This window comes from Artemia franciscana, chromosome 4 (genome assembly GCF_032884065.1).
Source record: "Artemia franciscana chromosome 4, ASM3288406v1, whole genome shotgun sequence".
Lineage (NCBI taxonomy): Eukaryota > Metazoa > Arthropoda > Branchiopoda > Anostraca > Artemiidae > Artemia > Artemia franciscana.
Genome location: NC_088866.1, coordinates 9,194,701 through 9,206,521, shown reverse-complemented (window position 1 = coordinate 9,206,521; position 11,821 = coordinate 9,194,701). Strand labels below are relative to the sequence as shown.

The 11,821-nt window shown below is 37.1% G+C and overlaps 1 protein-coding gene across 1 annotated transcript in view; it reads left to right on the top strand.

The window, feature by feature from the left end:
• LOC136025957 (serine/threonine-protein kinase NLK-like) overlaps positions 1–11,821 on the top strand; it is a 94,193-nt gene that overhangs the window by 18,303 nt on the left and 64,069 nt on the right. The window lies entirely within an intron of this gene.

The following is an 11,821-nucleotide window of genomic DNA, read 5'->3' as shown; positions in this document are numbered from 1 at the left end:
TCTCTCTCTCTCTCTCTCTCTCTCTCTCTCTCTCTCTCTCTCTCTCTCTCTCTCTCTCTCTCTCTTCCACCACCATGCTAGTGTGACTGGGCGTCGGTTCCAATGTCTATTTGTCAGTCTTTTTGTTTTTATGTATCTGACTCTGTGTGTTTGTGTGTCTTACTTGGCGGTTTTGAGCGTGTTTTTGTCTCCCTCCCAGCGTGCCTGTGTGACTAAGCGTCTATATGCTTTTATCCGTGTCTGTGTTTGTGTTCTCAGTCTCTGATTCTGTGTGTCTGACTTTGCGTTTTTGTTTGTGTGTTTTTTTTTTCTTTCTGCCATCGTGCCAGTGTGACTGTGTTTTTGTGTATGTTTCCTATGTTTGTGTAACTGAGCATTGTTTACATGTCTCTGTGTCTGTCTTTGTGCGTTTTTGTGTATGACTTTGTGCTTATGTGCGTGTTTTTGTCTCAGGTTCGGTCTTGACTTTTTAATTTGTCTGGATTTCTATGGTCTGGTTCTCATTTCCATTTATAGGTCTTAATTTAGAGGTTTTCCTCCATTTCTACAGTTTGGTCACGATTTCATCAAGTTTGCCTAGGTTTTTACGGTTTTTTCTTGATGTCTATGGTTTTGTCTAGGTTTCTACATGTTGTGGTAATAAGAAAAAGGCTTGTTCAAAAAAAAGTTTTATATTCTATGCCCTTTTTATCAATAAGGGGAATTTTCATAAAATCACTGGAAAATAAGGAGAAAGGAAGTTTGAAATGTCAAGAAACATTACATTCTAACATAGAAATGGCAAGTTTCCGCTGTTCAAATAAATGCAATGGTAATTTTTTAGTTTAATGTGTTTCACAAGGTGAGCAAAGGTCAGTCATATATTACCATGGGGGCGAGAATTGTCAGAGGTCATCAGAACAAACCCTAATGGGGATTTTCTCATTAAGTTTAAATGATCGATTAAATTGTACACGAATAGTTTTGTAGGAAAATGTTCGAAAACCATTAGGAGTGATAATATGTGCCAGATGGCGTCGTGTGCTATTTGCAGTTTGCCACAGTGCCTTGAATTGTCATGTGAGCATCATGTTTGGCGTTGGATTGTTAAAACACGAACCATTGGATTTAAAGAGGGATTTTTAATAGGAAAGTATCTGGAAAATGTCTAAGGAATGATATGGGGTGCTAGTCATAGCACCCCCATCCAAGGTGGCTAGTCATAGTTTTGCGTGGTGGTGTTAATTGATATGGTGTATCACGGAGAGTTGTGTTGCGAAAACATGAATCAATTGTCTTAAAGCATAATTTAATAGAAGAAAATATCTGGAAATTGTCTTAGGAATGATGAGAGGGGCTAGAGCTTGCCAGAGGGCCAGTCATAGTTTGACCCGGTGGAATGAATTGACATGGTGTATCATGGAGGTTTGTGCTGCGAAAAAATGAACCAACAGATTTAACGCATGATTTTTAACAATACAATCCCAGTAAAATGCCTTTCGAATGATGAAAGGCATAGTGTGTTACAGTGGTGTATAATGACGAGTTGTATTACGCAGGGGTAGTTTGCAAAAGACGTCAACCAATGGATTTAATGCATGGCTTTAAATATGAAAAGGAAAATGTCTTAGGGAAGATGATGGTTGTGCCAGAGGGAGCTTAGAGGGCGGCCATAGTGTGGCACGGCGGCTTGAATTGACCTCGTGTATCACGGAGTGTTGGCTTCCAAAAATATGAGCCGTTACGTTGAATGCATGATTTTTCATTTTGTATGAAAAAATATCTGGAAAGTGTCCTAGGCATTATGAGGGGGTGCTAGAGGGTGCTAGAGGGGGCTAGAGGGTGCTAGAGGGTCTGTAGTAGTGTGACGCGGTGATTTGAATTGGCTTGGCTTATCAAGGACGGTTGGGTTGCAAAGACATGAAGCAATATATTTAAAGCATGATTTTTAACGAAAAAATACCTGGAAAGTGACATTGCGATGATGAGGGAGTTCTACAGGGGACAATGATAGTGTGGCAGGGTGGTGTGAATTTAGATGCTGTATCACAAAGTATTGAGTTGCGAAAGTACAAGGCAATGGATTTAAATTGTACTTTTATGAAGAGAATATCTGATAAAATGTTTTAGGAATTATTAGGGGTACTAGAGGATACAAGAGGGCCAGTCAGAGTGTGGCATGGTGGTGTGAATTGATATAGTATATCACGGAGGGTTTGGTGCGAAAACATAAACCAATGGATTTCAATCATATTTTTGTCATGAAAATTTTTGGTAAAAATGTCTTAGGAATGATAATATGTTTCAAAGGTGTGCAATGGGGAAGCCGCATATTGCCATACTCACGTGAATTGCTTGGACTGACATGTTCTACAGCTTAAATTAAGGTGGGAGGTTTTGAAATCTAACACTCAGTCAAAAGAAATGAGGGATTTTTTTTAGAAACTCTCAGAAATACCTCTTAATAGTACTTAACATTATTTCTAATAACAACTCTACCCCTCTGGAATTGCTTGGTATGATGAACTAGCCACATATTGTCACGGTGGCGTGAATATACATAGCCCCGGTTCAATGAAACGTGGCATTTTCATTAAAAGCTCTCAGAAATAGCTCTTAATGTGGATTAAATAAATTTCTAATAGCAAGCCCCTCCCACCTCTAAAATTGGTTGCTGGGATCCTCACCCTTTTTTAATTCGTGGTTGTTTTTGCTTATAGTCTAACCTATGTTAGGTTTTTTCCAGGTTTTGTTTTTTCGCTGTTGAGTTTTAATTGCTTTTGCTGTGTTTTAATAATGCTTTGTAAATTTGTTTTGACTAATTAAACTTGTCTGTACAAGAAGTCCCCCCTCCAGAATTGCTTGCTTGGGAGGGGCTAGCCACATATTGTCACGGTGGCGTGAATGTGCATAGCTTTGGTTCAAAGAAACACGGTATTTTCATCCGAAGCTCTCAGAAATAGCTCTTAATAGGGCTTAAATTTACCTCTAATATCAACCCTCCCTCCGGATTCGGTTGCTAGGACCCTTAACTTTCCTTAATTCATGGTTCTTTGACTTATATTTTATCCTATGTCAGGGTTTTTCAGGTTTTATTTTTCCGTTGTTGAGTTTTAACTGCTTTTTCTATGTTCTAATGATGCTTTGTAAATTTGTTTTTATTTATAAAATGTGTAGGTAAAAAAGCCTTATTTTTTTTAGATTTCTTGATTCAGGATAAGACTTGTATACGTAATCACTTACGCAATGAAAAATTTAACACCAATGTTACGTAACATTTGATCTGAAACTTAACCCGTCTAGTTCACGTTAGATAATTAATAGACTATAGTAAGCAGGTGCATCTAATATGGCAAAACCAACAGTTTTGATAGATAGATAAACGGCTCAGAAAGAATGGTTAGGAAATATGCGAGTAATCTAATCTTCCTAGTATGCCCAAACAGATGATTCTGCTTGCGTGCTATAGGTTATCACGTAAAATGTATTAGTCGAATCAAAATAGTGTAAAGAGTTTCATTGTCCAACTGGTTAGCGCTCCATTCCATTAAGAGGGAATCCATGTCGAATCCTAAAGCGGACAAAAATCTTTAGTTAATAAAGGTTCCCCGAGAGAAACTTCTTGAAAGAAAATGAAATCTACAAAAACACTTCGAAAAAAACACCGTGAAAGAAAAGGAAATCTCCTAAAGTATTATGTAACATTCCATATAAACATCGTCAACCTATGTGTGCATTCCCGTCACTTCATTTCCAATAAATCTCCCACATCACGTCTCCCAAGATTGTGCCACATCCAACGTGTGCACCATTATTACGTAACACCCACGTGTGTATCCTCTTCAATTACAATCGGGACTTTCTTACCTGACTAACGGACTCTAACCATCCATATTACATAACACTCGAAAACCCATTAGATAACAACCAAAGTAAACACCCCTCTTACGTAACATGAACCTGCGTCTCTTATAAAACATTCTCAATGACGTAACAAGCACCTGCTGGCTCTCATGGGAATGACAGGATAGGGTTCTGATGGAATGTTAGGATGTGGCTGTTGTGGAATGGAGGTATAGGGCTGTTGCAGAATCTGATGAGGGATAATACTCACCCCCTCATCAATACCTTGCTCTTTGTACTTTCTAAAGAGCTAATTATTCTAATTACATGGCCTTTATGATTCAAGAGTCATTCTTATATATTTGGTAAATATTCGAACTTTAGCGCAAAGAGTGAGGTATTGACGAGGGGACAACCCTCCTCATATACGTAACCGCTGCATAACAACGTACAGAAACCTTTATATCGGTTTATGTTATCTTCATTGCTACCCGTTGAAGTCTTGAAAACAGGCTGCTTTCATACGAAACTACTTTTTCAAGAATATGAAGGGGGTTACCTCCTCTTCAATACCTCACTCTTTACGCTAAAGCTATTAGTACTTGTTAAAAAAGCTTCTTATTTTTTTAATGAAACAAACCTTGTATTTCAGGTTTCGTTCTTAAATAATCGGGACACAATTCAAACTTTAACGTAAGGAACAAGGTGTTGAGGAGGAGGTAACCCCCTTCATATACGTAATAATTTTTGTTCGTTTTAAGTTTTAATGCTGCTCCTTACTTTCAGTTTTAAAACTTTTTTTGATCGTTTTTTAAATAATCTCGAAAATGTGACCCAACTTCCACGGAGAAATGCCCTCCCCAAGAAAACATGACATAAAAAAAATATGTATAAGAATTCTTGCAAATTTCCCCGGTTTATAATTTTCCCTGACAATTTCAACCCCCTAGAAACTTCCCTTCGTATGGATAATTTCTCCGTGGAAAAAAAGCAGAAAATTTGACCCCCCCCCCCTAAAAGTTATGCATGCTTCCCAATAAGAAATACCATGCGCAAGCAATGACCAAGTTCTATAACTTGAAAACTTTTCCCATTACAATGAAAAGATGCGAAAGTCGAATTCTACAATCTAGTTTGTTTTTTAGATTATTGTAAAGCTTGTGTTGTTTATTTTTAGCGAAATTGTAACAATAGAAACGTTACAAATATAATCGACCGATGGATATTACTGACTCGTGATGTCTGAAAAACAGCTGATAATTTCAAAAGCTGATAGCTTTTTCTATCTTTACTGATCGAAAGCCCCACAGGAATCCGCCTGGTTGACTCTGCAATTTTTTCATGAGAGAGGCAACAGTTCCGAAAAATCTTATTTTTTACTTGAACAATTTCATACTCTTTGTAATTTTAACAAATTTTGCACTTTTTATGTGCTTTTGACATTCTGAAGAGGGAGGGACCGTTTTTGTCTAGTCAAAAATGAAAAATTTTTAAACTAAAAATGAGCAGAGATTACCCAGAGAAGACTGTACAGACTATGTATAGGCTAGATTAAAACTACTGAAATAATGCGTATGGGTTATAGGTTTAACACGGTGTGTATATTCTGGCTGATGCCGTAACTGCACAACAGATAAGGCAGATATGAGCCCAAAGTAAGTGATATATGATAGTTCGAATTATGCTAAAAGTATTTGCTACATTTTCTTTTGTTTATTTGGGTTTGTATGTGACTTTTCAGAGAAAAGTCACATACAGAGGGTCATCACTGATATGTTAATTTTTTTAATGCATCTTCTTTTTTTCTGAAATTTTTTTTCAAAATCTTCTTTTTTTCTTGAATTCAAATTGAATCGTTGGATTTTAAATATTAGACGGGGCTTCATTCGAACTGAAACTTAAGATCCTGTGTCCTTTTGAGTAAACAAAAGACACATCTTTACAGAGAAGTACTAACTTATGTCATAATATGCAACTAAGCAAACATTTCCGCAAATCTTGGGCCAAATATATTTCGATCAAAAATTCAGAGCGAGCTAATTGGTTTCACTTTTATATGGCGGACCTTTGATTCTTACCTTTATTTGGTGGACAAATGCAGATTTCAAGGAAATAGCAGGTCCTCTTTTATTACAGAGACGTTCTTTGTGTAAAATACTAGATCACACTCATAGCCTTACCTGCACATAAGTGATAGGAGTGGGGCATCTCCAGGGAATAATATTTGTCCAACAGATCCTTCCCCCTTTAAAAACTTACTGACATACAACCTAAAAATTTCTTTTAGGTATTTCAGACCCCTCCCCTCCCAAATTAAGAATTTTACCTTTTAATGGGTGATTTTCATTTTCGATGCAATGTTAATTCAATGTTGCTTTAGCGTAAATACCGAGGTGTTCTGGGCTTGGCGAAACTCTCACATTTCGGATAGCCCTCAATATAATTCTAAAAGTGGATAATTTTTGTAAGTTTTCTCTTTTTTAATCAAACTTAAATGGACATGAGTTGCAGCAAAATGAACCGCATGAGAAGCAAAGATGGATCTCGAGCAAAATCATGGGAGGTGGGGCCAATACGACAAGGGTGCCAATTATTGACCAAATTGAAAAGTTATTTTAAACAGTAAAAAAAACAAATGAGGGTGCCAGAAGAATCTTAGGGAGTTTCGGTCCCCCCAGACCACTGGATCTGTCCCTGATTGAAGAATAACCAGCCCGTTAAACTTCCAACTCATTTCAACTCTTATCTTGCTGCTAAAAACGTTAGAACGCTAAATTTTCGAAGCCTCTTTTGCTTACGTAATCAAATATAGAAAGTTGAACCTACTTCTGAGGATTTGTCTAATTGGCCAACGCAACTAAATTTAGCTTAGCATCTTGGTGGGCTGCATGACGTCTTAATTCCACGATCCCTTCTTCTCTAAAAGAGATATAATATTTCTCTAGAGCTTATAAACGGATGACAAGAAAATCATTACATATCTCTCCCGAACATGGATTTCTACCTAGGCCTACGAAATGATTGACAGAAAGGAAAGGCTCTTGATCTTTTATTATTAATAGAGACATCGCTAATATTCGTTTTTGTGCCAAATGGCCCCTCTACTTCGTAATATGATTAGTGAAGAGATAGTATCTTGACACTGAATGGGTCTTTTGATTTACGGAAAATTTTTGTCGCATTTTTGTTTTTAACAACCATTATTCTTTTCCTCCTGTCTTGGTAATTTATGCAAGAGAGAACTTATTGATAGTTTTTTTTCGAACTAGATGGTTATCCATACGTGTGATCATTTATATTATCTGGTCATTCGCACGAAATTACGTAAGAACATTGAAACTTAAAACGACAGAAATCATTATGTATAAGAGGGGCACAGCCCCTTCCTCGCCCTTTGCTCTTTAAGCTAATGCCTTAAAGTTCTTGAACAATACTTTTCATTTGAATTCAACAGCCCTTATGTTTCAAGAGTCGTTCCTAAAGAATTTTGACAAACAGTCAAAATTAACGTACAGAGCGAGGGTTGAGGAAGGGGTACCCCCTCATAAACAGAACAATTTTCGTTTTTTTTAAGTTTTAATGTTGCTCGCTCCTCATATTCAGATGATAAAAAAAAGTTTGTTTTTTTTAATTGAATTTCTGATCTGTTTTCAAATTATGCTGGGAAATCCGTCTCCCTCTCTGTGGAAGATTTTCTTCGGAAAATTCCCCACCTCCAAACAAACAAGCTCTTCCCGTGGACAATTTTCCTATGCAAAATACCCTTCCGTGCGAATTCCCCTCCCCTCGAACGGAAAATTCTCCCGGACAATTGCATTATTGGTGAAAATTCCCCACTGAAAATTTCCCACGGGAAATCCCCTAGGATAGTTTATACCATGCAGAATTGAATATCCACAAAAATAGTAAGACAAAATAAAGAGAATTCCGTATATGAGTTCCAAAAAATTCCCCACTCCCCATATAAAATTTCCCCCGGAAAATCCTTGCCGGAGACTCTTGTCCTCACGAGAATTTCCTCCCGTAGAACATACCCTCTCCACCTGGAGACTCCCCCCGCCCCCCATAACAATTTTCGATACTTTCCAATAAGAAATACTATGTATAAACAATGGGCAAATTACATCACTTACATGCCTTTCCCCGGGGGCTGTTGAAAGTCAGGTCATACCCAAGGGCATATCTATTAGACCTTTCAACTATGCTGAACCAAGTGGCTCTCTATCAAAATTCTGATTGGATTTCTTTGATGAAAAGAGATTTAAGAGGCGGCTGGTTTCCCTCCAATATTTTTGGTAACTTAAAAAGGGCCATAGAACTTTCAATTTTCGTTCCAATGAGTCCTCTCCAATCAGCCGGGACCATTGGTTTGAAAATTGGGACCATTGTATCTACAAAACATAACGATGATACAACGCAGTCTTTACAAATACCTCAACTGATTAATATCTTTGTGAATCAGAAGAAATGCATCTGAAATAGAAAAAAATTCAAATAAACCTCATTTTTGCGCCCTTAAAATAACCTTTCTAAATAACCTCGGTATCATATGAGTTTTCAATAAAAAAAATATATAACAGAGCATTTTGTTTCTGACTACCAAATTATAATTTTGTTTTATAGATTATATATGGCTCTCCTTCTTCGTTAGAAAGCACCTAGACTCCCTCTTTTGGGGTCTTCCTGGCTTCAAAGTTGGTTGATTCTCCTAAATAGCATTGAATTTTATTCTTCCAAGGGGGAAAGAAAACTAATTGGTGTTTTTCATAAGCGTCAAAAAAGGAAAGCGTAGAGTCCTGTTCTACCATTTTCAGGACATCTTTTATAAAACATCGAGACTTCGGAAGAAGTCAATGATCCCCTTGAAGATCCGTCCCTCTTCCTGGGCTGGGAGGTCTGCTTCTAGGAATAACTTAATGTCTTCCTGAAATTCTAATTTCATATTATATGAGTTTTAAATAAAAATACATAACCGAGCATTTTATTTCCTGAAATTCCATATCATATGAGTTTTAAATAAAAAATATATAACAGAGCATTTTATTTCTGATTAACAAATTATAATTTTTTTTTATAGATTATATATGGCTCTTCTTCTTCGTTAGAAAGCACTGAGACTCCCTCTTTTGGGGTCTTTCTGGCTCCAAAGTTGGTTGATTCTCCTCGATAGCATTGAATTTTATTCTTCCCAGGGGGAAAGAAAACTAATTAGTGTTTTTCGTAAGAGCCAAAAAAGGAAAGCGTAGAGTCTTCTTACCATTTTCAGGACATCTTTTATAAGACATCGAGACTTCGGAAGAAGTCAATGATCCTCTTGAAGATCCGCCCTCTTCCTGGGCCTGGAGGTCTGCTTCTAGGAACAGCTTAATATCTTCCTGAAATTCCAATTGCTTGGTGCTTCTTTTAAACTCGGAGGAGAATGCTGCTGACTTCTGGCATTCAAACAAGAGATACTGAATAGTCCCAATTATTGATGCGCATTGGCGACAGAAAGAGCTTAGGTGTTTTTTCCGCAAGTGTTCTTCCCTCTTGAGAATCATTTCTTGGCTCTTAATCCTCAGAAATGCCAACTTATCCCTGCAGTTTTTGAATATGGGATTCAACAGTCTATAGTGAAGTGATTTACAATTTCTAAGGTTAATAGATACAGTGTTTTAGCCGATTCCAGAAGACTTCTGGATTGCTCGGTTTCCCAATTTGTCAGCTTCCTCGTTAAAACGTATTCTCTGTAGGATGGGGACGTGTTGGAAAACTAGATCCACCTCCTTCTTGCCAAGGGCTATTATCAATTCTCGTAATCGATGAGCATCTCCGTCAGTAGCTTCAAAATGGATTTTGTTAAATATTTGTGGAGATGATTGGGAGTCTGAGAATACAACAGCCCTTTTCCTGGGAAGAGGGTTTGCGTTGACCACCTTCAGAGCCTCGTATTTTGCAGCTATTTCAGCCGTGGGGACGGAGGAACCGTTGGAGAGCAGTTTTGAAATGCGATAGTTTAGCTGGGGATGACTGCAGCAGCAGCTGCTTTACCAGCTTTTACAGAGCCATCTGTATAAATTTCCGAGAACTCATGGAATTTTGTCACTCTATTTTTTTTTTTTTTAGTTCTGCTTAAATTGAAATCCCGTTTGGAGGGACATTTTTTCTTTACCACAATTAGTCGGAGGTATATTTTACCGGGATTTACCCTCCCTGCTGGAGAAAATGGCAGAAAAGCAAAAGATAAAAGATAATTTTACCAGGTTGGGCATTTGGAAGTAAACTCATTTCTCCGAATGTTAAAGGATACAGTGGTAGGTCTGAGCCATATGCCTGGATCCTCGCAAAATAGCTCACTGATTACATTTGGCTCTGTTCAACTATTAAACAAGATCCAGCTAGTTGATGAACTTTATCTCCCTCTGAGTGGTGGTAAAGCCCGAAAGCAGTTCTGAGATATATATTTTGAAGGGTTTCTAGCTGTGCTATGGTGGTTTTGCTAAAATTGATGTATACTATCAGTCCATAATAAATACCTGATCTGATAAACCTCTTATAAAAATCCGACAGAGGTTTGGGAGAATTTGCCCAGGAGAAGGAAGTAAGTCGTCTAAGGATTGATATTCTTTTCATGCAAGACTGCTTTACAGCTTCAATTTCAGTATTCCTTGTGACTTGCTGATTCAAAGTTAATCCTAAATCACAGGGTTCATGCTATTTAATGAGCCTCTCATGTCAAGCTCTGATATTCGGATAATTTGCTTATTATGGGAGATTGTTGCTTTCGTTTTAGTGGCTGATATTGGAAGGGATATAGGGACATGGACAAGTCTACAATTCTTCAATTGAGCGTGCGCATTTCCGAATAGTGAAATCATCCGTGTACTCCGTTTTGGATATTGTTGAACTTGAAAGTTCAAATTCAGATATTATAAGCAGAAAAAGCAGCGGGCTGAGAGGAGATCCCTGGATCAGTCCTACCTCAAGCGTTTTAACTAACGAGAGTGGTTGATTTACCTCAACCGTAAGAGATCGTTCAGTTAGGTAATTCCGAACAAAATGGATAAATGGTTCAGGGAAGTCCATTGAAAGAAGGATTGCACATAACTTTTCTTTGGTTGCATTACCACCTGCATCCTCAAATGTTTTGATGTTCCAATATTATTTTCAAATACTGTTTAAATTTCAAGGTCCTAAAACCCAAACCTATTTATAAGTAGTGCACGAAATCGTTTCAGTATCGTTTTGCTGACAAACTTCGGGATATAAACGAGTGCGTCCAGGCAATAAACAATGACAGCCATTACAAACCGCATTTTTTACAGCGTCTAAATTTAGAAATTTTTCCTTTTTGTCAGCAGGGCAAAGTGCAATTCACTTTGCCCTGCTAAAAACTTTTTAGCAGGCCAAAGTGGAGCTCAACTAAAAACTTTTGTGTTTACGTTGTTGATTAACAATCTGTTCTGGAGAAACACCTTTATCGACGATCGTGTTATAGCAACCAACAAAGGTCTGATAATCAGTTTTGAGAATCATCATGGCCCACAATTCAATTTTTTTTAAATTGTTTAAAAAAATTATTCGTCAAATTAAACAGGAAAATTCAAGACAGAACTTAAAAGGGGATTTTTGTCTTTTTTGCAATTTCAGAAGAAGAAAAAACAGTTATATGCCAAAAAAGGTTATTACATTTGTTATTTCCTTGGTCCATTGCCTATTATAAGACATGAGGATGTAATTTCTGGTTAGTTATCTATTACTTTCCCCTCCATTAGTCCAAAGGACGCTGAAGAAGCTTTGTTACGTAAAAAAAAAAACTTTCAGAATTTGATCAGACAGTAAAAATTACAAGGATACAACATGAATATCTGATAGAAAATAACAAAATATATTTCAAATGGTTTGAATGTATCACCAATTATCTTCTTCTTCTTCATAAAGCGTTCTATGAACACAAAAGGCAGGTTCTTTCATTTTTTATAATACTGGCTAAACAACTGGGACATAATGAATTTAATTA